Below are 27,045 nucleotides of genomic sequence, written 5' to 3'. Positions count from 1 at the left end.
GATTGTGCAGAATTATCATCCTTCATCTTGCAGCTGTGGAGCCTGAGGCCAAAGGGCTAAATGATTTTCCCAAGGCCACACAATGAATTAGTGAAGGAACAAGGATGTGGCCCCATGTCAGCTAGCTCCCAGTCTTTCTTTACTGAACTGATGGTCAATTTACAAGTAGATTGCTGTCTACCTGAAACTATTACAACACTGTTGATCAGCTATCATGCTCAGTTTCTCAGTTGTGTCTGACTCTTTGCAGGTCCATGGACTATGGCTCACCAAGCTCCTGTGCCCGTGGAATTTCCCAGGGAGGAATACTGGAGTGGGTTGCCACTTCCTACTCCAGGGGATCTTTCCAATATCTTAATATAAAATAAAAAGTTCAAAAAATTTTACAAGTAGAGTGTAACCCTGGGGCGTCGTGCTGTGTTATCAAAAAAGGTACATCTCTAGAAGTCTGCAGATTTGGGCTGTGGCCCTAACTGGCTTCTGTTTAGATGTGTGACCTTAATCAAGTCACTGCACCTTCCTTAGCTTCAGTTGATTCATCTAAAGAATGAGGAGATGGGTTGAGACTCTTATCTCTGGCTTTAAAATGCTATATTCTTAAGATGAGAGCTGGGGAAAAGATATTTTACTGTCAAGTATTCGAACTGATCATTTGTTACAAATTTGGCAGCATTTGTTTACCTAGAAGTCATTATTAACCAACCAACAAATATTTACTGAGCCTGTTATGCTGTGAAAAGATGGAAAAAACACCTCACATAGTTTTTGTCTTTAAATAATTACTAGTTGTGAAGAAAAGCAATTGTTAGCATTTACAGAAAATGAGTAAATGGTATAAGGTATAAGAAATGCTGCTCAGAAGGGATGGTAAGCTCCTTTGGGTTTCTGAGGACAGACATCAGTGAGAGCAGCAGGTGGCAGAGAAAACCACGTGGAAGGGATAGAGGATGCTCTAGGGTTAGAGGATGAATAGCGGGGTGGAAGTGAAGAGAAGCATTCTGCATGTGTGCAAAGGTACGAAGACCCGTGTATACAAAGTTCTTGTGTGGTGGCAGCAAGTTAATGGGTTTGATCAGGTTAGATGGTGTGCACTGGGGAAAGGTAGGAATTACTACTGATTTTGTTATTAGTTGGAATATAGAAACATTTAAAAGAATCCAGCACACAAACTTTAGCTCTGCCATTTGTTACAGAAAAGGTTTTGCTTCAGTTAGTGGACATCTGGGAGGCTGGACTGGATTTAATTGTAATTTGAGTCTCATCGTGAGGCATCTCTTGTGGAACAGCTGACCATTCAGAACCATTCACTCAGGTTTCCTTTGTCAAATTCCCAGAAGAAAACTGGCCATTCCAGTTTCCTTTTAGGTGGTGTGGTGAGAGGTGGGCTTTATTCCTTCCACCTCTGAAGATCTGAAGATAGGAAAGAAGTGGTTTTCTTCAATCCCTTTCAAGCTCATTTTCTCAAACAGAGAGGCAATTTAGACAAGGGTATTTTGGTAATTAAAGCCAATTCTCTTCAACCATCAATGTATTTGGATTTCAGTGTGTGAGGCTGGCTGTTTCCTAACCTATGTTTCACCACAGGTTTCTCTAATCTGGATGTCCCCAATTTTTTTCCACCAGGCTTCTGAGATGAGCCACAGACTAATTTCAACTGGGAAATGTAATTGACTTATTGCACTGTGGGAGGCGCTATCAATATCTTCAAAAAGAAGAGGATTTGGAAACCTTTGAGAGTAAAAGTGGAGAAGCCAATGGCAACCCACTCCAGTACTCTTGCCTGGAAAATCTCATGGACGGAGAAGCCTGGTATGCTGCAGTCCATGAGGTTGCGAAGACTCGGACACAACTGAGCGACTTCACTTTCACTTTCCACTTTCATGCACTGGAGAAGGAAATGGCAACCCACTCCAGTGTTCTTGCCTGGAGAATCCCAGGGACAGGGGAGCCTGGTGGGCTGCCGTCTATGGGATCGCACAGAGTCGGACACGACTGAATCGACTTAGCAGCAGCAGCAGCAGCAGCAGCAGCAGCAGCAGCAGAGAGTAAAAGCCTGGGACACACCTGCCATGCCCATTAAATCACATTATACAGCTAAAGGGATGCTCTCCAATGATGGAGCTGACATTTTTGGAGCACTCCTAAAGACCAATTATGATCCTAGGTTTTATTTTCACATGTTACGAAAAATCCATCCAATCCTCCTAATATTCTTATATTTCTATCCTCACTGTACACATGAGAAAGGAGGCTGAGTGTCACTGAGGCTAACTTGCTCACAGTTAACAAACTGCATCTCATGGGTTTGAAAAAGGGCAGCTTGATTCCCAGGATTTCATAATGTATCACTAAGTTAATTCAAAAGTGCGCTGGAAACCATTCATGTTTTGACACACTTAGGTTAACAAAGTTAACCCCAAGAAAGGCAGAAAGGCAGATAGATATATCCTCAAGGTTGTGGATGCATTCCTGGTTGCCATGGAGATAATCCCAAGAGTGAGAGATGTACTGGAGAGAGATAGGATATAGCCCAGAGTTATCACTCTGAGGTTTCAAAAAAAACAAAGGCTTCATTGACTGTGTCAAGGTACCCTTGGTCCTCTCTCCCTCTACACATAGCTGTAAACTGGGCAACTGTGTGGAAAAACTGGAGCCCCAGTGAAGACACCCACAATGCTATAGTCTCACCCAGCCTCTACATCCCCTATGTTAATGATGCCGACTGACGCAATCACACAAAACTCACAGGTTATGCATCTCATGCATTTGTTGTATGAGCCCTTTATAAAAGATATGTAAAAGTTCCTAAATTATTAACTTTTACCAAAGTGATATTTGATGGCAAAAGTAATATCTGTGTGGAATATTATGTGACTTTTAAGAAAAAAGCTGAATAATTTGACAGGGTTAAAATTATGCTGTCAAAGATTCCATTTTCTCCGAGCCATCTCTATCCTGGCTTCAACTGCACATTCTATCATCATGATGGTGAGATTTACTTTTCCTCAAATTGCAACATGGTAGCCAGTTTTATAGGGAGTAGAGCTGTGGTGCCCACTTTTCAGAAAGGCAAAAAATCCATGACATCACTTAATTAGGCGATGATGCTCATGGTTAGGAGAAGGCTTGAAGCAAAGAGATCAGAGAAACCCAGGCTTTATGGATCCTGTTTAGATGTTTTAAAATATTTAATGATCAGTGATTCATTTATTGGTGGGAAGATAGAAAGATCTCTTGTTGCAAAGAATGGGAGTTTGACCTCTTGTGCAATTTTCTGCATGTTGCATTCTCATGCATTAAATATAGAGCATTCATTATTCACCCTTGAAAGCTATTTCAAGGACTGTGTGTGGTTTCCCCTTATAACCTCAGGAATTTCACACATAATTCATTAGAGACAGATAATGATCTAGTGCTTAGGACCAGGAGATAGAGTTGGTCCTGGCTTTTCTCCTTCAAACTGCTACTCGTGTGTTGCAAAGCAGGGTGATCAATAGGTATTTAGTTGGGCTCCCCAAATGTTCATTTGTGTTTCATATTATTTATTGAATGATTTTAAAACATGCTTGTTTTCTGCTAGGCCCTGGGGCCCATGCTCAGGACACATAAGATATGTCTCAACTATTACAAGGCATTGGAGAATTAAGCCTTGTATGTATGAAAGCTGAGAGGCCTAGACAAAACTCTGCTATCAGGTGTGAATGGAATACAATTAGATGCATCAATCAGTGGCCTGCAGAGATGGTTACTAAGAGTGCAGACTTTGAGCATGAACAATTTTAGGCCTGAATCTCAGCTCCACCACTCACTAGCTGTGACCTTGGCAGCTATGAGAGTTGATACCAAGGACCGCAAACTTGGTCTGGTGTTCAGCAGAGGCCTCTGTAGAGAACTGACATTTTAGCTGAAACTTCAAGGTTAAATAGGGGTTTTTGCTTTTGCAAATGATGCTGCATGCCTTCCCTCTTATGCTGCCAGTATATCTGGGCTGTTTCTTTATATTTACTCTCACAGTTTTTATTTATTTATTTTTTTCCCTTTTTTTAAATTTTTATTTTTTAAATTTTATTTTATTTTTACACTTTACAATATTGTATTTGTTTTGCCAAATATCGAAATGAATCCGCCACAGGTAGTACCATCTACTCCTTATTATGAACTGCAGTGAAATCAGTACACTTCATCTTCCTCTCAACTTGCCCCCTTTTCATCTGCTTTCTGATTATAAGGATTATAGGCAGGAGAAAGATTTATTTGCTGCCCACAACACTAAAGATAATGTCTCCCTTGGGGGCAAAGTTTCGGCAGGTTTTCCAGCAGACCCCTTATAAAAGATTGGGGTTCCCTACACCCTGGGTTTCTCAGCTGTGATGCAGACCCGATGCATGCACAGCATCGATTCAGGCAGTTCTGCATTGTCCCCATAGAGTTTGGGGGACAGGGGAACTGAAGTGAGCTTGAGATTCATGTTGCTTTGCCTCCGACCCAGGAGTCTCAGGCTTTCTGTAAGCATCAGTGGAACCGTGGAAGAATAACTTGTTAGCTTGCATGCAAAGAAAAAGCTTTTCTTCACGGTTCTTGATATAGAATTCTGTTACTTGGTTTACCTGCTTTGAAGGTGTTTACACTATTTCCGGCAATGGCACCCCACTCCAGTACTCTTGCCTGGAAAATCCCATGGACGGAGGAGCCTGGTGGGCTGCAGTCCATGGGGTCGCTAAGAGTCGGACATGACTGAGCGACTTCACTTTCACTTCTCACTTTCATGCATTGGAGAAGGAAATGGCAACCCACTCCAGTGTTCTTGCCTGGAGAATCCCAGGGACTGGGGAGCCTGCTGGGCTGCTGTTTATGGGGTCGCACAGAGTCGGACACGACTGAAGTGACCTAGCAGCAGCACACTATTTCCCAATTTTTTCCTCTTCTTTTCTATCCCAACTTTGTTCTATCATTTCCACTTTGTCAGAGCTTATTAAACATTTACATTCTGTTCTGTAACTATAACCCCATATTTATTTCAGTTTTACACCCTACCTAATCAGATTAAGTTTATCCAGAGTTTCTCTATTCAGGTTGAATTTTGCTCTTGAGAATCTTCTAGAAAGTTCTAGAAGTCTCATAGGGATTACATTCCCAGAGTTCATGCATGCTCAGAGATGTTTCTTATCTTTAGACTAGAATGTTGATTTGGCTGGGGATAAAAGTTCTGGTCTCATTCTTTATTTCTGTGGAGACTTTTAGGCTTTGTTCTATTGTTTTCTAGATTGACTCTTACTGGGGAAGAGAGTCTGAGATGAGTTGATTTATATAATCATTTTGCCTGGTTGTGTAGAGAATTCTTAATTTTTGAAATCCAGTATTTTGTTTGAATTTCATTTTTTATAATTGACATATAAGTTTAAGGTGTACAATGTGTTGATTTGATGCACTTATAAACCATAGTATAATTACCATGGTAGCATTAGCTAGCACTTCTATCACATCACATAGAAGTATTTCTTTTTTGTAGTGAGAATAATTAAGATCTAATCTCTTAGCAACTTTGAAGTTTCTAATATAGTATTGTTGACTATAACCACTATGCTGTGCATTACAGTTCTAGAACTTATTTATCTACTAGTTGCATGTTTGAACCATCAAACAACATTTTTCCAGTTTCTCCTTCCCCCAGCCTCTGGTAATGACCATCCTACTCTGTTTTTATGAGTTCAGCTTTTTAGGATTCCACATAAAAGGTATATTACATAGTAGTATTTGTCTTTGTCTGACATCTCGGACTTCTCAGATGGTGCTAGCAGTAAAGAATCTGCCTACCAATGCAGGTGACGTAAGAGACTGGGGTTAGATCCCTGGATTGGAAAGATCCTCTGGAGGAGGGCATGGCAACCCACTCCATTATTCTTGCCTGGAGAATCCCGTGGACAGGGGAGCCAGGTGGGCTACAGTCCATAGGGCTGCAGGGTCTGACATGACTGAAGTGACTTAGCACACAAGCATGTCTGACATCTCACTTAGCATAATGCCCTCAAGGTCCATCCCTATTATCACACATGGCAGGAGTTCCTTCTTTCTCATGGATAATATTCCATTTGTGTGTATGTATACATACATACACACACCACATATGTATCACACATATACTTTATCCATTCATACCTTGGCAGACACTTGTTTGAATTTCATTTTGGTGATGACCACTCTGCATCAAAATTTCCAGGGACATGGGATGACTTTTTGATCTATATATGCAATGCTTCTTCTGTTTCTAAAAAAATTGTGTACACATATCTGTATCTAATTAAATATTATTTGTATGTCACATGTGTAAGAATAATTTTATTCTCTGTTCTTTAGGAGCACTAATTTTAAATATGTTGGATTTATTTAATCTTTCCATTTTAAATTGTATCCATATCTTGTTAATTTTTTTGTGGATTTCTATTTATATTTGCTTGTTTTTTCCTTAAGTCTATTGCCTATGTTTCTAGTGAACTTTCAGCCATGTCTAGTCTCCTTTATGCTGCTCCCAACATGACCTTCCTTTTGTAATGGTGTGCTATTTCTCTCTACTTCTCTCCTGAGGACAGCATTTCAACTCTTTCTGTGGTCTCATCTTCCATGAGCCCTTTCAGCTGTCTGTTTTGAGTTTTTGTTTTATTGAACAATTGCTTTTATATTTTAAATTCCAGGCAATATGCTTATTAAAATGTTCTAAATTTGATCCATGGTAACATTAATCTGCTGAGTCAACTTCTATCTTTTACTTGTTTCTTCGTGTCCCTGTCTTCCTTTTATTCTTTCCTTTTGATATACCCAATTGTAGCTCCATCTGCAAGGTCACTGAACACTTTTATTTTTCCCAGAGACACTGAGTGGTCCCCCAAATGGGTCAAACTTAGTGAACATAGTTTTCTAATAAAAAAGAAGACATTTGTTTTAATGAGGAGGACATAACTCTTCATCAGAGAGTTGCACAACTTCAGGCAAAAAATCACAGCTGAAAGGCAAAAAGGGAAATACATCAATTTCTTTTTTTCCAAATATATGTTTTCATGTATTATTGTGGAACCAAACTAGTGAAGAAGCATAAAGAGAAAGAGAAAAATCATTTTCCTAAGAAAACGTGCAAATTTCCAGATAGTGGTGACATTTTCAGCTTGATATGGTAAGGCATTAGTGAATTGGATACAGCATAAATATGCATGCCATTGAATATGCAATTCCTTATAGACCCAGCTTGGTTCTTCTTCAATGTCTCTTCTTGGAATGGAACCTGATTTTATTATTAGTTTCATCTGAATCCATCTGAGAATGGGACAATTATGCTTTTGCATGTTGGCCAGGAATCGCTTGATCCTAAAAGTCCTGTAGAAGATGACAAGGAAGAGTCAACTGCACATATCACGATGGGAGAGAAAGGGTGAGAAGGTACCAATTTATAAATTTCTTTTTTTTTTTGTCTTTCCCTCACTCGCTTTCATTCAGAAGTATAGAACATGGTCTAGCAACTCCTTTTTCTCCAGTTATTTCACATTTGTGTCCCATTCTATAACAGCCTATAAGTCGCTTGAGTGCCAGGACAATGCCCTCTTTTGTATCATCTCTCTTATCACAAAGTCTGCCACAGTCTAGACACATAATAATCATTTCAACAGCTCATCAAATGAACACATCGGTGGTAGCATATCTTTCTGAAAGGGTGGCAAGATTTGAAGTTAGATAGGTCTGGGTTTATTCCATCATTTCTCTGCCATCACTAACTGGATGTCATATATTTTTTGTATTTTATCTTTTATTATTTAAAGTTATCATTTTTAGTTTACAAATTTATGATAATGGATATTTAAAGTACAATATAAACATATTTGGTCTACCATAGTGGCTGACTTAGAGCAGATATTCACATACATATGATACAAGCACCGTTTTCATGTCAAGTTTAGGAATTACAAAAATGTGTTAAGAATTTCACCACTCGTATTTTGCTCTACTGTAATACAGCTATTCCTAACTATGCTATATTAAAAGTAGTCACTTTCAGCTTGGAGAGGATAACAGGGACTGGATTTATGAAAACAAAAAGACTGAGCACAATATTTAAGGCAGTAGTTTTCAAGACACTGGATGCTGGAGAGTGAAGATGAATGATCCCTAAGAGACAGGAAACAAGTAAGATGAGCCCCGCAATTGTCCCAGGTTATTGCCTGGAGAGTTTCCAGGCATTGTAGGCAGAGGAGACCCCCAGATGGGGCACTGTGGCCTGAATTTAGAAGACAGAGTTGAGAAATCAGGAGGGCCAAGGTGACTAGAGTTCACAGAGCAGAGGGCTAGGTTAGAGAGAACTTCACAGAGAAGGAATTCCAGAAGTTCTAGAGTTCTGTAGGGAACTCTAGAGACCCCTGGCTTCTTCACCTGAGCCCCAATCAGCATGTGTGTAAAGAAACTATTAGAGACCAGGGCAAAAAGTGTTAAAAAAGATTAGAGGTAATACTGTCCAGAGCTCATGCAGAGCCAGGAATAGTTCTCGCTCTTATCAGACAAATGGAAAAACATTGTAATTTATAGGGCAATGGTTAGTGTACTCAGGAGTTTTGCCCTAGTAGCAGGGCAAAATGAGTCCCAGATTAAACATTGCCATGGTCGTACCTAATAAAGATTAATAGCAAGATCCAAAAGGCTCAAACTGATTCCAAGTAATGTCACTGTTATCTCAGAACAAAGCTCAGGAATATTTTAAGCAATATGAAACTATCTGGCACCCAGTAAGGTGAAATTCATAAGGTCAGCACGCAGCCAACCACTGCTAGATATAGGAAGAAGCTGGAAAGTAAAACTCAGAGTGAGGATGAAATCCAATCTATCAAAACCAACTTAGAAGTGACTAGATGAAGGAATTAGCAGTCAAGATCATTAAAACAGTTATTGTAACTGTACTCTACAAGAAGCCAGAGAAAAGATTAATCATGTTATGTCATGATGGAAAAGATATAAAAAGATCTAAATCAAATTTCTAGAGATGAAAACTACAATATCTGAGATGAAAAATACATTGGGCAAGTTAACAGTGGATTTTATACCTCAGAAATAATGATTTGTAAACTGGAAGACATAGGAAAGTATCCAAAATAAAATACAGAGAAGCATTTTAAAGCAAATAAAAAGAGTATGAGCGAGCTGTGTGATAACTTCAAGTGGCAGAAAATACATGTAATTGGATTCTTTGAAATAAGGGGAGAAATGGACAAAAAATATTTGAAGAAATAATGACTAATTTTTTCCAAATTTGATAAAAATGTACATCAACAGATACAAGTTCAATAAATCCCAAGTGCAAATGATATGAAGAAAACAATACCATGGCACATTATAATCACATTTCTCAAAACCAACGACAAAGGGAAAAATCTTAAAAGCAGCCAGAGGATTAACGAAGTGGATAAAGTGGGTATGGAGGGAATGTACCTCGAGACAATACAGACAATAAAGTCAACATCATACTCAACGGTGAAAAGCTGAAAGCCTTTCCTCTAGGATCAGGAACAAGACAAAGGTGCATGCACTCTTTACTTTCATTTGACTCAGGACTGAAAACACTAGCCAGAGCAAGCAGGAAAAAAGAGAACTGTTAGGACTAATTAATTCAGTGAAGTTGTAGGATACAAAATCCACATACAAAAATCTGTTGCATTTTTTGTCACTTATTATGTCCTATCAGAAAGAGAAATTAAGAAAACAATCTCATTTACAATTGCATTAAAAAGAATAAAATACACAGAGATAAATTTAACAAGGATGCGAAAGACTTGTACACTGAAAACTATTAGACAGTGATGAAAGAAACTGAAGACAGAAAAGGAAAGATTTTGTGCTCATTGAAAGAGTTAATATTATTAAAATGTTCATATCAACCAAAGAAATCTATAGATTCAATGCAATCCTCATAAAAATTCCAATGGCATTTTTTTCATAGAAAAATGAAACTCTTCGTTTTGTAGATGTGAAACTCAAAAAAATTATTGTACTTTTCTGATCCTGAGCCACACAGTTCATTTGTAGCCAGGTGTGATAAAAACTGGCTTCCGTGGTGGCTCAGTGATAGAGAATTTGTCTGCAATGCAGGGGCCACAGGAGATGTGGTTCGATCCCTGGGTGGGGAAGATTCACTGGAGGAGGGCATGGCAACCCACTCTAGTACCTTTGCCTGGAGAATCGCATGGACAGAGGAGCCTGGCGGGCTATAGTCCATAGGGTTGTACAGAGTTGGACACGACTGAAGAGACTTAGCATGCATGCACTATGGTGAAAATTCCAGATCTCTTTATTTCTTGTCCAGTCCCTGACACAATGTTGAAAAGCTTTGTTCTCCTGAGTCAGATGCACCTGAGTTCAAAATCTGTCTCTAAAACTTGTTAGCTTTGTGATCTGTCATCATTATAATTTCTGTTTTGAGGATTTCTAAACTGAAGTTCGGAGCTGTCGGATTCTTTGAACAGTTCATGAGATTACTGTAATGACCCAAAGAGATCATCTGGCAAAGCCCTTGGCACAGTGCATGGGACACAGTATGTGGCACTTGATAAATGAGGGCTATATCAATATTATGATTATTACTTTATTCTTATCACTCCTGTGGCATTAGCTGCCCCTTTTAAGTTTAATATGCATCAGTGACCCACCTTTAAAGTTTCTTTCTTGCATTTGCTCCCCAGACACACTCAAGTGCTTGTTTTCTTAGCCTGATTTCCATGTCTGAGCCACACTTATTTCCTTTGTAAAGTCTCCCATTTGTACCCCCAGCAGTAGTTCCTGAGCTTTTGCACTGCCTGGGGCAGGAGTTGCAAGTTTTGCTCATTAGATGCTAAATTATTGCCACCAAAAAGTGACAAATGACAGTTTGCAACTTTTTACCACCTTAAAGCTCGTGCATTAAAACAAAAAGGAGCTATAGAGAAGTACTGTTTGTGAGATCACAAGGAATACCCATCTGCTTCAGGCAGTTTATCTGAGTGGCAGAATTCAGTGAGTTAATGCTTAAGGAAGGAGACAGCTTCAGTTAGTGAAATGGAGTGTTTAGGAACACAGATCTGTCACCATTGCTTGCCATGTCAAACAGTGGATTTGTTACTGGCGAATGTACTGCATTAGCAGAAACACTTGCTCCTATTGAAACCTTACCCAGAGCGGCAATTTTCTTAATACAGATATAGGCTGTCAAATGTTTTCTTCTCACGCTTGGAACCCTTCCAAATAGCTTCCTGACTGTGGGCCATGGCTTTCCTGGGGCCTTATTTCATGGGATGATTTGACAAATGCAGTGTGTTCACCTACAGTTAGAGCCAGAGCGGATGCTCTGAGCTGATCCCTAGGGATTCCCCTATGACACTTGAGGTCCGAGTGTATGTGCTTTTTGTGAAACAGGGAATATAGAGGTAGAAATCTTGGAGCATCAGAGGCAAAGCAGAACAGTGCATTGTGGGAAAATCATCCAGTTAACCACTCGTGTCTTCTCTCTTCCCCCCACCTCAGCTGCTTCAGAGCCAGAGGTCTCCAGAGAATTTTCTCTACATTCTCACCTCTCCTTCACTTCTCTTCCGGCTCCCATTTGGTGACTGTCCCTTCACTCTAACTGTTCTCACAAATGTTATCAATGATCTCCGTGTTACAGATCAAATGAATATTTTTCAGTCTTCTTCTCACTTGACCCATCAGTGGAATTTTCCACTATTGACTGATTCCTGCTGCTCTTGGTTTTCATGACTTACACTGCCCTAAGTTTTTCTTTTATCTCTCTTCTTAGTCTTTTTTTGGACTCCCTTCCAGGTTTCATCTTCCTCTAATCTCAGCTGTAAATAGCTAGTTGCCCTTTGAGGGTCAGCCCTGGGTGCTCTTTTTCACTCACACTTTGCACTGGCCCTGAAGGATGTCACTGCATCTGTGTCTTCCTCTCCCATCCTTATGTGGTGACTCACACACCTCCCCTCTGCGCTGTGGACTCTTCATCTGCTGTCCCTCCCGATATCTCCCTAAGTCCTCTCAAAGGTACTGCAAACCCAAAACGTCCAGGTCCAAGTGTTCACTCTTCTTCCCTAAACATGGGCCCCCTCCAGCTCCACTATCTGTTCTGTATCTGATGAGTCAAAGACTTAGACATTATTTTCAACAGCTCTCTCTCCTTGTGTTCCATGTACAGGTCATCAGCATATCTTTTTATAATCTCTTAATTATTCAAATAGTCTCTAGCCCTGGCACAGGAATGGCGTACAGAAGCATTCAATAAACATCCGATGAAAGAATGAGTCTCCACAATGGCACCTGCTGCAGGCTACTGTGGTCTCTGGCCAGAACAGCTATCAGAGCTTCCCAATAACAGCCTCACTTATCTATATTTTCTCAATAAACAGTGTTCCATACCACAAACAAAGGGATCCATCCAAGAAAGCAAATCTTACTACATCATCTTTTTTGCCCAGATTAAAATATGTTAATGGTTTCTTATTGCTTCTAGGATGAAATTTAAAAAATGTATAACGTGACTTATAAGGGTCTCTGTAGTTTTTCTACTGCTTCTCCAGCATTATCTCATCCCAGAAGCCACCCTCTTTCTTTGTTTCAAGCACACCAACCACACCACTCTGCTAACACCCCTTCCACCTGCCATGACCCCTCCACCATAGGAACTTCTACCTGACTTCTTTTCTTTCTCCTTCCTAATGATTTCTTAGTTAACTGGTACTCATCCTCATATATCAATTATGTCATCAGGGTCACCCACCTCACACTCCCATGACACCATTTACCTTTGAAAGTAAATATTTCATTAAAAATGTGTATAACTACTTGATTAATATCTGTCTTTTCTAAGAGTATAAGCTCCATGATGACAGGAACAGTATCTACCTATGTTCTTGGTGTATTCTTAGAACCCATCACAGCTGGTGCACAATACTATTGGGTTGGCCAAAAAGTTTGTTCGGGTATTTACTGTAACACCTTAGCTTTGAGAAACACTTGAAGGAACTTTTTGGCCAACCCAATATTTATTAGATACACTAAACAGCTGCGAACCAGAAGGCCTGGGGTTAGGACCTGCACCTGCCTTGCCTTGGATTGATGCATAGCCTTGGAGATAAAGGACTTGCATGGATCCCAGGTGGCGCTAGTGGCAAAAAACCCGCCTGCCAATGCAAGAGACTCAGGTTTGATCCCTGGGTCAGGAAGATCCTCTGGAGGAGGGCATGGCAACCCACTTTAGCTTTCTTACCTGGAGAATCCCATGGACAGAAGAGCCTGGCAGGCTACAATCCACAGGGGTTGCAAAGAGTTGGGCACGACAGAAGCTACTTAACACGTGGATCAAAGAAATTCTGTCCTTTGTTACTGAAATTTATTTGTTCAAGGTAAAAGTCCTGCCCTGGCAGATCAGGTCCATTCATTGATCAATCCTTTAAATGGAGGTATCAGTTATAAGGAGCCCGGGCCCAGGCAATTGGCAGCACTGAATTACCTCAATCTAATTTCCAAAATCCCTTCCAACAGCAGTAGTAAATGCCCTGGGGTGTAAATTTTACCTGATTGAGCTTTGTATTGAGAACTTGTTTGACTAGAGGAAACAGCCTGTGTTCTTTTGGGGGCTGCAGAGATATAGGAAGTGCATGGCTGGTCACACTCTGGGATGCTCCGAGCTTGCCCTGGCTGCTCCATGGACTGAGGCACTACTGGAGTCTGCTGCCTCCTGTTGAATCCTTTACTTTTGCACTCACTTCCAGAACCATTGGGCCCAGAATTTAATATAATTGGAGGCTATTAACCATTATAATGCATTTTCACATGCTTTGTCACATTTTTAGCTTTATGACAACTCTGATTTATAGGCATTGCTTTTATTCTCATTTTTTATATTAAGAAACAAGTTAGAGAAGCCAAATGACTTCTTCTCTTATTTTTTTGACCCCTCTAGTAACCCTAATCCCAAACTTAGCTTTTTTTCTCTCCAATGCTCATGGTTTTCTACTACTTTATTTAAATTATATGTGCTATGTTTTTACATTGTTAGGGATTAAATTGTGTCCTTCTAAAATCCATATGTTGAAGCTATAATCCCTAATGTTACTGTATTTGGAGATAAGGTCTATAAGGAGGTGATTAAGGTTAACTGCAGTTTTAAGAGCAGGATTTGAATCCAATAAGGTTGGTGTCCTTCTAGGAGGAAGGGAAACCAGAGGTCTCTCTCTCCCCATGCAGGCTCAGAGAAAAGGCTGTATTAGAATACAGCAAGAAGGTGGCCATCTTCAAGTCAAAGAGACCTCACCAGTACCAACACTGATGGCACCTTGAGCTCATAGTCTCCAGGAGTGTGAGGAAATAAAGATCTGTAGTTTAAGTCACACAGTATGTGGTATTTTATTATGGCAGCCCCAGCTGACTCAGATACAAGTCAAGTCAGACTACTGCACAAGAAGGTCAAGTTGGTGTAAAGCTGGTGATGAGTGGACACAAACACCCCATGTTTTAGGAGAGATTACCCCAGACAGTGATCATAGAACATGGACTTGCCTCTCATTTCCTGACAGAGATGGTTTATTCATTACTGGGTGCAGTGGCTCTGGGCTCACAGGAGTTAACTGAATCCAGGATGCAGTCAGGTTTCTGGACCACTAAAATTCCCCGTGCTCTGTATCCCCCTCCCTGGCCCCATCCAGCACTGGTGGTCCTAAATAAAATATGAGACAATTAAACGGGAGTGAATCATAATAAAGTAGTAAAGCTAAAATCTGCTATTTAAAAATCATAGTATTAACTGAAAGCAATCTTTCCTTGGAAATGCAATAGAACGATCTTTTGACTCCTCATCTGCATGAACAGAGATTAGATGATGGGTTGTCAGCCGTGTATCTGAGCAGCAGGAGGCGGGGCCGTGACAGCCGCTCTGACATCCGTGGCCTTCTCCTCTTTCACTCCGCTAGCAGGAGCACCCTGTCTTTCCAGACAGTGGCCTGATCTGAAGGTTGTGCAGTCTCTGATGAGCAACATCCTCCATCATTTCCAGGGAATGGCAGTCAAATAGAGAAAATAAATCTTGAGAAGACTCGGAGAACACACCCGTGGGCAAGTGGAAGGCCTTTCCTGGCTTCGGGGCTGCTTTGGGTTGTGTTTGCCGTGTTCGCCAATTTCACCTCTGTCAAGCGCCATCACAGGTGAAACAGCAGCTATAAAAGACTGACTCCCTGGGAGGAACTGAAAGGCAATCACTCCCGGGCTACACATTAGCCTCACATCACAAAGGCCTGTGAGTAGAATAATGCTTATAGATCTGTGGGGCTTCCTGGGTGGCTCAGACAGTGAAGAATCTGCCTGTAAGACCTGGGGTTTGATCCTTGGGTTGGGAAAATCCCCTGGAGAAGGAAATGGCAACTCACTCCAGTATTCTTGCCTGGAGAATTCCATGGACAGAGGAGCCTGGTGGGCTACAGTCCACGGAGTCCCAAAAAGTCGGACAGGACTAAGCAATCAAGACTTTCACCTTCACTACAGATCTACAGGACTTTTCTTAGAGATGAAACGTGACTGACTCACAGGTGGCACTATCATTCCCCCTATTCTCTCCAGCTTTTCAGAGGATAATCACCACCATTCTTATGAAATCAAGGGTGCTTAAATATTAAAAAAATTTTGTTTATTTTTTAGAACAGCTTTCAGTTCAGTTCAATTAGGTCACTCAGTTGTGTCCAACTCTTTGCGACCCCATGGACTGTAGTACGCCAGGCTTCCCTGTCCATCACCAACTCCCGGAGCTTACTCAAACTCATGTCCATTGAGTCAGTGATGCCATCCAACCATCTCATCCTTCACCTCCCACGTTCAATCATTCCCAGCATCAGAGTCTTTTCAAATGAGTCAGTTCTTCACATCAGGTGGCCAAAGGATTAGAGTTTCAGCTTTGGCATCAGTCCTTCCAATAAATATTCAAGACTGATTTCCTTTAGGATGGACTAATTGTATCTCCTTGCTATGCAAGGGACTCTCAAGAGTCTTCTCTAACACCACAGTTCAAAAACATCAACTCTTTGGTGCTCAGCTTTCTTTATAGTCCAACTATCACATCGATACATGACTACTGGAAAAACCAAAGCTTTGACTAGACAGACCTTTGTTGGCAATGTAATGTCTCTGCTTTTTAATATGCTGTCTAGGTTTTTCATAGCATTTCTTCCAAGGGGCAAGCGTCTTTTCATTTCATGGCTGCAGTCACCATCTGCAGTGGTTTTGGAGCCCCCCAAAATCCTGTACTGTACAGGATTGATCCCTGTCTCCTGTACAATGTCATGAACCTCAGTCCATAGTTCATTAGGCACTCTATCAGATCTAGTCCCTTAAATCTATTTCTCACTTCCACTGTATAATCATAAGGGATTTAATTTAGGTCATACCTGAATGGTCTAGTGGTTTTCCCTACTTTCTTCAATTTAAGTCTGAATTTGGCAATAAGGAGTTCATGATCTGAGCCACAATCAGTTCCCGGTCTTGTTTTTGCTGACTGTATAGAGCTTCTCCATCTTTGGCTGCAAAGAATATAATCAATCTGATTTTGGTGTTGACCATCTGGTGATGTCCATGCGTAGAGTCTTCTCTTGTGTTGTTGGAAGAGGGTGTTTGCTATGACCAGTGTGTTCTCTTGGCAAAACTCTATTAGTCTATTTAGCTTCCTAAAACACTGCTGTTGAAATGGGATCTGGCAGCCTCATTCACTTGGTGTGTGTGTTAGTCACTTAGTCATGTCCGACTCTCTGTGACCCCATGGACTGCATTCATTTTAAATAAGACAAACAGAATCATGTTCTTTTTCCTGGTTGTGCTGAATTACAGAATTAGATTACTCTTATGCTAAATCCCAGATCACTTGGAAAATTAATACAAGACTGATTTATGCTCTTTTTTTCACTCTATCTTGGAGCATTAAAAAAATAAAGTTTGCATATCCTCTTTAGACTTTTCTAAGCAGATCAATATTGTTCATTTGTACAGCTCAAGGATGGGCTTCCCAGGTGGCTCAGTAGTAAGGAATCTGCCTGCCAATGTAGCGGACATGGGTTTGATTGCTGGGTTGGAAAGATCCCCTGGAGAAGGAAATGGCAACCCACTCCAGTATTCTTGCCTGGGAAATCCCATGGACAGAGAAGCCTGACAGGGCTACAGTCCATGGGGTCACAAAAGAGTTGGACATGACTTAGCGACTAAACAATAACAACAATTGCTCAGGGATGCCAGTAGATGGCAAGGTACTGCTGCAGGCAGGTGTGTGTAGATACATAGGTTTAGCCTGTAAAGAATTTGCTTGGAATTCTCAGTGGATGATGCCCATGGCAACTGGAGGCATGTCCTATAAGTGAGCATCTCCTGGTGGCTGTACTAGATCAAGGCCAAACATTCCACCCAGCTGAAGGCACAAAAAGCTCCTGTCCCAGGTGTGGGTGTGAGAATCCTGTTTGGTTCTAGCTTTACACCCAAACTAATCCAGTAAGTCCATGTATGTGTGGACTGGGCATACTGAACCTTGTTCATTTTTTTTTTTTTTTTAATTCTTCCCCAACTTTCATTTTTCCTTCTTTTAGTTAAGAATACCTCCATTTACCTCTAAAGATCCCAAGCAGCCCTACTCTCAGTGCTTGTGTTTAGGATGAAGCTGACCTTACCTCCAGCTCCAGAGGTGGACATGTGACCTCAGACCTAAGCCAATCAGCTCACTCCATTCTCTTGGCCACAAAAAAAAGTGGATGCAGAGATAGACATGGAACCAGCCTGAACCAATGAGAACTAATCTTAGGACTGACAGAGGTGACCAGGAGAGAGACAAGCTCTTTCTTTTCTCCTGGAATAAACAGATGCTGCCTGGAACTCTTACCAGCCATGACAAGATGATAAAGGGGCCAACATGGAGAAGAGGATGCAAGGATGTCACTGGGCCCTAGAGTCAAGGCATGCTGCTGCTGCTGCTAAGTCGCTTCAGTCATGTCCGACTGTGTGCGACCCCATAGATGGCAGCCCACCAGGCTCCCCCGTCCCTGGAATTCTCCAGGCAAGAACACTGGAGTGGGTTGCCATTTCCTTCTCCAATGCATAAAAGTGAAAAGTGAAAATGAAGTCTCTCAGTTGGGTCCAACTCTTAGTGACCCCATGGACTGCAGCCTACCAGGCTGCTCCTCCATCCATGGGATTTTCCAGGCAAGAGTACTGGAGTGGGGTGCCATTGCCTTCTCTGAGAGTCAAGGCATATGGAGAGATAAATGTTACCCTTGAAGTTTTTATTTTCATAAGAAAATAAAGTCTTATTATGCTTAAGTCATTTATGGCTGGGTTGCAAGCTGAGTTCTTACAAGTCAAAAGCATTTGCTTCTTTTGACATTAATCAACATTTGAGAAATACACTCTTTTCAGTGGATCATTATAATTCCGCATTAGTTCTAAGCTCTTTCCGCCTCTCTCAGATTCTTCTCCAGCTAATGTGTTATTAATAAACACATAGAGACACAAGGAAAGTTGCCCATTTAAAGAGCCTCACAGTTAAATCTCATCATATTAAATCAGGGTGTACTCTTTTAATTTATTAACCACACTGTAACGCAGCAGGTTTCTCGTGTAACAGGTAAACAACATTGTTCTAAATATCACTGAAGTGCTCACTTGAAGACAGTTGATTTTGTGTTATGGGCGTTTCATTTCAATAAAAAGGTCTGTGAGGTCAGTGCTCCTGGGTCATTTCCAGCACCCACCACTTCCAGGGATGGAAAGCTTTGGGTGTCGCTCCACCTCCTGCACTAGTCAGCTGGGCTGTTTTCCTCTTCAATCCATTCCCTTTGCTTTCCACAGTTTTGGGATGCCTAACAGTTTCTCATCCATGGGGGCTCCCTTTTTCTTATATTTAGAATTGTAATTTTCTTAAATATAATTTCAGGAATGGTAAGGGACTTGGACTAAAAGAAAGAGGCTATAGCTTATCTTTTGTTTATGTAATCTCAAATGCCATCCTCGAATGGCTCCATCTCTTTTAGCTCAAACACCTTTTAAGAAGGTGATTTACGTGCTCGCTTCGGCAGCACATATACTAAAATTGGAACGATACAGAGAAGATTAGCATGGCCCCTGCGCAAGGATGACACGCAAATTCGTGAAGCGTTCCATATTTTTATACGATTATGTGGAGTTTAAAAATAAAATAAAATTTAAAAAAAAAAAAAAAAAAAAAGAAGGTGATTTACTCAGCATTTGCTTCTAAAAGGCTTAACTGCTTTCTCATAAAGTGCCTCATGTGTAACTGTCTTTGGCGATTCCTCACCCTATCCGCTCCCCCCCGCCCCGCCCCCATCCGCTTCCCCCGCCCCCTCCCCCCCACCCTCCGCCGCCGCCGCCCCACTAGAAAGAGGCTCTCGTCTTTTTATTAAGCCCCAATATCCTGATTTATCCTGGCTGGATGAATCACAAGCTGAATCAAGACTGCCAGGAGAAATATCAACAACCTCAGATATGCGGATGATACCACTCTAATGATAGAAAGTGAAGAGGAACTAAAGAGCCTCTTGATGAGGGTGAAAAGAGGAGAGTGAAAAAGCTGGTTAAAAACTCAACATTCAAAAAACTGAGATCATGGCATCTGGTTCCATCACTTCATGGCAGATATAAGGGGGAAAGTGAAAACAATGACAGATTTTGTTTTCTTGGGCTCCAAAATCACTGTGGATGGGAACTATAGCCATGAAATTAAAAGACACTTTCTTCTTAGTAGAAAAGCTATGACAAACTTAGTGTAATAAAAAGCAGAGACATTACTTTGCCTACAAAGATCCTTATAGTCAAAGCTATGGTTTTACAAGTAGTCACGTACAGATGTGAGAGCTGGACCATAAAGAAGGCTGAGCACTGAAGAACTGATGCTTCTGAATTGTGGAGAGGCGAGGAGAGGACTTTTGAGAGTCCCTTGTATGCAAGGAGATCAAAACAATCAATACTATAGGAAATCAACCCTGAATATCCACTGGAAGCATTGATGCTGAAGCTGAAGGTCCAATACTTTGGCCACTGGATACAAAGGGCCTTTGGAAAAGGCCTGATGTTGGGAAAGACTGAAGGCAAAAGGAGAAGGGAGTGGCAGAGGATGAGAGATTAGGTAGTATCACTAACTCAATGGACATGAATGTGAGCAAACTCTGGGAGATAGTGAAGGACAGGGAAGCCTGACAAGGTGGAGTCCACGGGATCTCAGAGAGTCAGACACAACTCAGTGACTGGACAACAGTGTCCTGATTAACCAGCTCCTTTGAAATGGGGTTCCTAAGGGATACACTTTAAAGTAAACCAGAGATAACTGAGCAGAAAAGAAATGAGATACACAGTGAATTATAAAGGCAAATGATTTCCATAAAATATTTACTTGTAATGAAGTGGAATTTGATGCTATCTGAACATAAAGAACCAAGGTAAGTTTACCACTGCATCCAGATTTTCTTTAGGATGCCACAATTTTGCGTTTTTATTGAATGGTTTCATCGAGAATGAATAGTGACCTACATGTGTTTTCTACTTGTCTCTCATGTTGTCTTCCAGATACTGATCTTCTAAATATAGTGGTAAGAGTTGGCATTATAGCCTCTTGGAGCTTCTGTCTACAGTACTCAGTTTTGGCCACTTGCTTGCAACCTTGCAGGGGCATGTTTAGGAACAATCATAGCAATCCTACAGGTTCTTTGGATGAGGCAGTGCCTGCAAAGTGCCTAGACAAGATTAAATCAAATTAGCTGTGAGGCTGGTGTGAAGGAGTACATTACGCAGCTATTGAGAGTCCCTACCTGACTACTGGCATCCACGCTTCAGCTAAAGTTAGTTCCACACACTCTGGAGTCCACACAATACAGGGGTTAAGAGCACTGGACTCAGACTCCCTGACACGGGGTTGCCAGCCACACCCTCCCTAGGTCTGTAATCATGGGCATATTACTTCACTTCTCTACATCTGTTTACTCTTCTGAAACAGGGAGATAATAGTGCCTACTTCATACGAGTGTGAAAATTATAAAGAAAAACACACGTAAAGTGTGTAGAATAATGCATGGCTCATACTATATGCTTTTTGTTTGTTTTCTGGCCATATGGAGTAACTTGTGAGATCCTAGTTTCCTGACCAGGGATCAAACATGCACCCCCTCCAGTGGAAGCACAGAGTCAACCACTGGAACATCGGGGAAGTCCCACTATATGTTTAATAAATACTATGATTAGTTCTGAGATGGTGGGTTTGAAATATACTCTAATGATCTCTGTCAAGAATATCAATGTTGAACCATATTCTACATAATTTAATGCCAGCATAGTAGCAAGAGCACTCACCCAGATACCAGGCTCTGTGAAATTTTATCTCTATTTTGGCTTATGAATTTTTATTGGCCCCTTGTCTCTTTTGAAAGATGCAGGAATAGGAAATATCTGGCATGTGCGATGATACGTTTCCTTTCCACACCCATGGCAGTCATTGCTGATCAACCCAAGTGCTCTCTCCAACTGAGCCCAGACCAGACCTCAGAGCTCTTCTCGACACACAGCCTGGGCAACACTGTTAATTAGAGTGAGCTCATGAGAGGTAACCTATTTGCAATCTTTATTCTAGAAATTTAATCTAATTCTTTTACCACCGTTCAGGAAGGAAACTGAGTGGAGGAGGGAGCCAGGAAGAGGAAGAGTCAGGAAGAGGACAAAGAAATGACTGATGTTCCCTGAGGCATCTGCTAAGTCATTCCCTGTCATGAACACTCATTCTTCATTACCCCAGCATGATGATTTGTAGAAACATAAAATGAGCTAATTTTGAAAATTTGTCAATGCAAAATCTCAAATAATAAAATATCCAGATTTATACAAGAGGTGCTATAAAAACGACAGTAGAATTTATCTGTGCAACTGGGTGGAGGTGGATGCTGCAGAGAGTGTCAGTTGGCAGTCTGCTTTATGTGAGGAGAAATATTTTTGCATTCATTATTTCAGTTATAGGAAGGTTGGTAAACTCAATACAGGGGTTATAGAGAGAAAAGATTTATTAATTTCAGCATGATTTACTTTTACAGCATTGTAGTCTGGGTCATAAAATTGGTACATGGGCTCTGCTTAGTAACATTCTTACCTAAATTAAAAATAGAATGCTTTAAGGAAGCTTTTATGGAATCTATTCATTCCATATATGAATATGGAATGAGTGATGGAAGAGTCTCCATTGGCCTAACGGTGAGTAGAGCATGGTCCCGACATTACCTTCCTTTAATTACTTCCTGTTTAACTTTTCCTATGTCACCTTGACCCCATTTCACTTGACCCAGGAATAGTTCCTTTTGTTTCATTTCATCTTGTTGGGTCTTCACTAACATTGGCTTCCAGATGCAGAAGGGTGAGCTGGCCACCGTGTGTGACCGTGAGACTCTGGCCATAGTGCACCAGCTGCTCCTTGATTCAGTTTGAGTCAATCACTTTCTATCTCCAAGGAATCTGGACTTGGAATGTAGAGATTTGTATAGAGCCAGTCTTTGCCTGTTTTTACTTATGAAATAATATCAGAGTTGAGGAGCCACTGTCTTCTACTGCCATGTGGGCTCAGTAGCACTGAAGAGATGTTGGAGAAGGAGGTGGGGAGAGAAAGAGAGAAGGAGAAACAGAGAGAAATAGTGAGGAGCAACAAAAAAATGCCTTAAGTGCTATATCCTGGGTTCCTTCATAGTTTTGTTTGCCAGATCTGACCTATTTCTGGGGACTGGCTGTACTCTGGGTCAGCAAGGTGGGTTAAGTGCAACTGGGCAAGGGAACCACAGCTTGCTGAGGCCATTATTTTTCTGGTTCTCTTCTCTTCAAGTCCTTCTCGCCTTTCGACACCCACTGTGTTGGTAGGTCTTAGCATGGTTCCTTATTCTTAATAAAACACCTCATCATCTCCAGCCTTCATATAATAATGAAAGATGTTCCTCCCACTTTGACTTACAGGTTAAGGCATGGATAGCTACATGCAAGAGAATAAAACTGGACCAATGTCTTAAACCTTGCATAAGAATCAACTCAAAATGGATTAAAGAGTTGAACATGAGATCTGAAACCATAAAAATTCTGGATAAACACAGGCAGTAAGCTCCTCTACATCAGTACAGGTGATGATTTTTTAAATTGACACCAAAAACAAATGCAATGAAAGCAAAAATAAACAAGTGGGGTTATGTCAAACAAAAAAGCTTTTGCACAGCAAAGGAAACCATCAACACAATGAAAACACAATTTACCAAATGGAAGAAAATATTTGCAAATCATATATCTGATAAGGGGTTAATATACAAAAACATAAAAAACCTATAAAACTCAATAGCAAACTCCCCAAATGATCCAATTAAAAAATGGGCAGAAAATCTGAATACACATTTTCCCAAAGAAGACATTAAGATGGCCAACAGGTACATGTAAAGGGGCTCAGTATCACAAATCATTAGGGATACACAAATTGAAACCACAATAAGATATCACTTCATGTGTGTTAGAATCCTTATTATTCAAAAGACAGGTGATAACAAATGTTAGTGGGGATGTGGAGAAAAGGGAACCCTTATGCACTATTGGTGGGAATATAAATTGTTGTAGGAAATTCAAAAGTCTTACATCAAACAACTTTATGTCAAAAAAAAAAAAAAAAAAAAAAAGGCTCTTTGTGAAGAGACCTGCATGCAGAAGAGAGACTCACTGCCTGAACAATGCCTTTGAGCTTATTTTTCTGATTTTAAAAAATCTATACTTTTTTACTTTCAAAAGTCATAAAAAAAAAAAATTGTTGTAGCCACTATGGAAAACAGTATGGAAACTCCTCAAAAAATTAAAAATATAATTATCATATGATCCAGTAGTTTTACTTCTAGGTATTTATTTAAAGGAAGTAACACATTAATTAAAAAATATATATCCCTCCTCAATGTTCATTGAAGCATTATTTACAATGACCAAGATATGGAAGCAACCTAAATTTCATCACTGGGTGAATGGATAAAGAAAATGTGGTTATATATGCTGTATAATGTATATATGCTGTATATATATACAGCATATATAATTCAGCCACAATAAAGAAGAAATCTTGCATGTGTGACAATATGGATGAACCTTGAGGGGATTATGCTAAATAAAATAAGCCAGGCAAAGACAAATGCCATATGATGTCATTTATATGTAGAATCTAAAAACAAAACAGAAAAACTGAACATAGATACAGAGAACAGATTAGTGGTTGCCAGAGGTGGGGGTAGTGGGTAAAATGAATGAAAATGGTCAAAAGATACAAATATCTAGTTATAAAATAAATAAGTCATGGGGATGTAATGTACAGTTTGATAACTATGGTTAGTAATACTGAATTGCATATTTGAAAGTTGCTAAGAGAGTAGATCTTAAAAGTTCTCATCACAAGAAAAAAATTAGTGTATGTGTGGTAGTGGTTGTTAACTAGACTTATATATATTAAGCACAATATATACAAATGCTGAATCATTATGTTATGCACTTGAAACTAATATAATGCTATATGTCAATCATATTTCTAAAAACGAACAAGTCAAGGCATGTTGGGTGCTGGCAACTGAGTTGGTATTTTTCTCCTAGACTGACATGCTGTCACCTTGAACTGGCCCGGGTGGTCCTGGTGTCTATGGCTTTTTTCAGGGATCAATTCTGGCCAAACTTCATTTTTTAATTTCATTTCCTTAAAAATTTTTTTGATGTGGACCGTTTTTAAAGTCTTTATTGAGTTTGTTATGATACTGTTTTGGTTTTGGCTTGATTTTTTTGGCCACAAGGCACGTGGGATCTTAGCTGCCTGACCAGGGGTCAAACCCACACCACCTGCATTGGAAGGTGAAGTTTTAACCAACGGTCCGCTAGGGAAGTCCCTGGTCAAACTTTAAAGAGCTTTGGTAGCTCCCTCTACATCCTCTCCATATTTCTATGCCTACTGGGGGCAGACCTGCCCATTGACAGGGAACCCACTCTTGTACTGCCTCTTTCCCCTCTGCGTGAAAAAGCTTAACAAAGCCTACGAGGGTGTTCTCAACTCAGCCCCGACTACAATAAAAGTCCTAGCTACAATAAAGACTTTTACTAGAAATCTTATTTATGTTTTTATGGTCTCTGAAACTCTTCTTTAATTACTGCCTACACAGAGCTCAAGATCTGTCAGGAATGATAAAGAATCATTCTCATTATTACCTTAAATTTACTTCCTTTCCACCCAATACATTAACCTTTATTGCTATAAGTTATGGCTGTTAGGAGCCAGAGCTAAAGAATAAAGTTTACTTTCATTTAAGATGTGAAGGGAGGCAAGTCATTGCTTTCTGGATGAGAGTAGGGGGAGGAACGGAGAGTGTGTCATTTGGTGGATACATAAAAAATGAATTATATTCCTTTTAGAAGATAATTATCTAGGAGTCATTTGCCTCAATCAGTTAGAGGTTTCTTTCTGAGGTGGAAAATGAGGGGAAAGAAAAGAGAGAAAGATGGATTGGCTGACAGACGAACTAATTAAGTGATGAAGATACAGAAGAAATGAGAGGGCTATAGACCAGGAAGACAGCAGTTCTCTTGAAAGCAGCAGGGTGTGAAATGTCTCCTAAAAAGAAGTCATAAAACAGATGGTCCAAGTTAAATAAATGATGTTTGGTTCTTGAAAGTGCATTTCCTCTTACTAATACACTCAAATATGTCTAAATAAGAAATGGAACAATACTTATTTAGGATGCTTAATGATAAATATTAGTCTTTTACTATTTTATCTTTTGTTTAAAGATCTCAAAGTCTTTTTCTCGGCTTAGTTAGAACTTCGCAAATTCTTTATGGGGGTAAAGTCTAAGTTTATTGATTGGATAGTGAAAATTATAGGAGTTGTCCCTCAAAAAAGGATACAGGACCAAGAGACTACTATTCAGCAATTTCTCCAGTCCTTCTGCTGGAGGCCCCCTGCCTATGACTCATGGTTCTACATCTTATTTCATCCATTGTTCCATTTTGTATTAATCAGGATTGTGTTGTTTGATACGTATCAAAAACCTAAATCAAAGTAGTTTAATCAAAGCAAACAAGCAAACAGACAAACCTAGGAAGCCCAGTGATTGCCTTCAGGTCAGATTCAATCCGTGCATTCTAACAACTTCATCAGGACTGATATCTCTGACCACTGCCTACTTTCTAAGTCTCTCTCCTGCCAGTGACTAGCTGATTTCTAGAGCTGCAGCCCCAAATGGTCCGTAGAACTCACTATTCCTCAGAAAGAAGGCTCATGTTAGTCTCTAGGAAAGATTCTGTTTGGCTGACCCACATATATTCTCACTCATTTCCCAGGTATGAATAGTGAGCCCCTGGAAACCCCTTGACTGGCCACTGTACCTGAATCACATGGAGAGTAGGACAGAGGTTTCCATTAGGAAGAAACAGACCGAAAATATAACAGATGCCAGCTACACATTAAATACCATAGAAAGTTTTCACAGACTCAGACCCTTTGGGTTTTATCTCATCCTAAACAATGGCACCCCACTCCAGTACTCTTGCCTGGAAAATCCCATGGACAGAGGAGCCTGGTGGGCTGCAGTCCATGGGGTCGCTGAGGGTCGGACATGACTGAGCGACTTCACTTTCACTTCTCACTTTCATGCATTGGAGAAGGAAATGGCAACCCACTCCAGTGTTCTTGCCTGGAGAATCCCAGGGATGGTGGAACCTGATGGGCTGCCGTCTATGGGGTCGCACAGTGTCGGACACAACTGAAGCGACTTAGCAGCAGCAGCAGCAGCAACATCCATATTGGATAAAAAGTGCTAATTGCTATGTGAATATTTCTGTTTCCCACATTAAGTTTCTGTTCTTTGTTGTTCCCCTGCTAGAAAACCCACTCTTCAGTTTGCTTTTATCCTTCCTGACACCCTCTTGCTGATCTCCTCTTAACCTTCCACAACAGTCTACATCACTCACCCTGATGCTTAATCGAAGCCA

General features: G+C 40.5%; 1 non-coding gene across 1 annotated transcript; it reads left to right on the top strand.

Moving 5' to 3' along the window:
- Positions 1-19,075: 19,075 nt before the first annotated feature.
- Positions 19,076-19,182, top strand: LOC139180034 (U6 spliceosomal RNA). Its single transcript, XR_011564383.1, has one exon. It is a non-coding gene; the product is annotated as a U6 spliceosomal RNA (small nuclear RNA).
- Positions 19,183-27,045: the final 7,863 nt, after the last annotated feature.

Source organism: Bos indicus, chromosome 26 (genome assembly GCF_029378745.1).
Source record: "Bos indicus isolate NIAB-ARS_2022 breed Sahiwal x Tharparkar chromosome 26, NIAB-ARS_B.indTharparkar_mat_pri_1.0, whole genome shotgun sequence".
NCBI classification, from domain to species: Eukaryota; Metazoa; Chordata; class Mammalia; order Artiodactyla; family Bovidae; genus Bos; species Bos indicus.
This window is presented reverse-complemented; position numbering and strand designations above follow the sequence as displayed.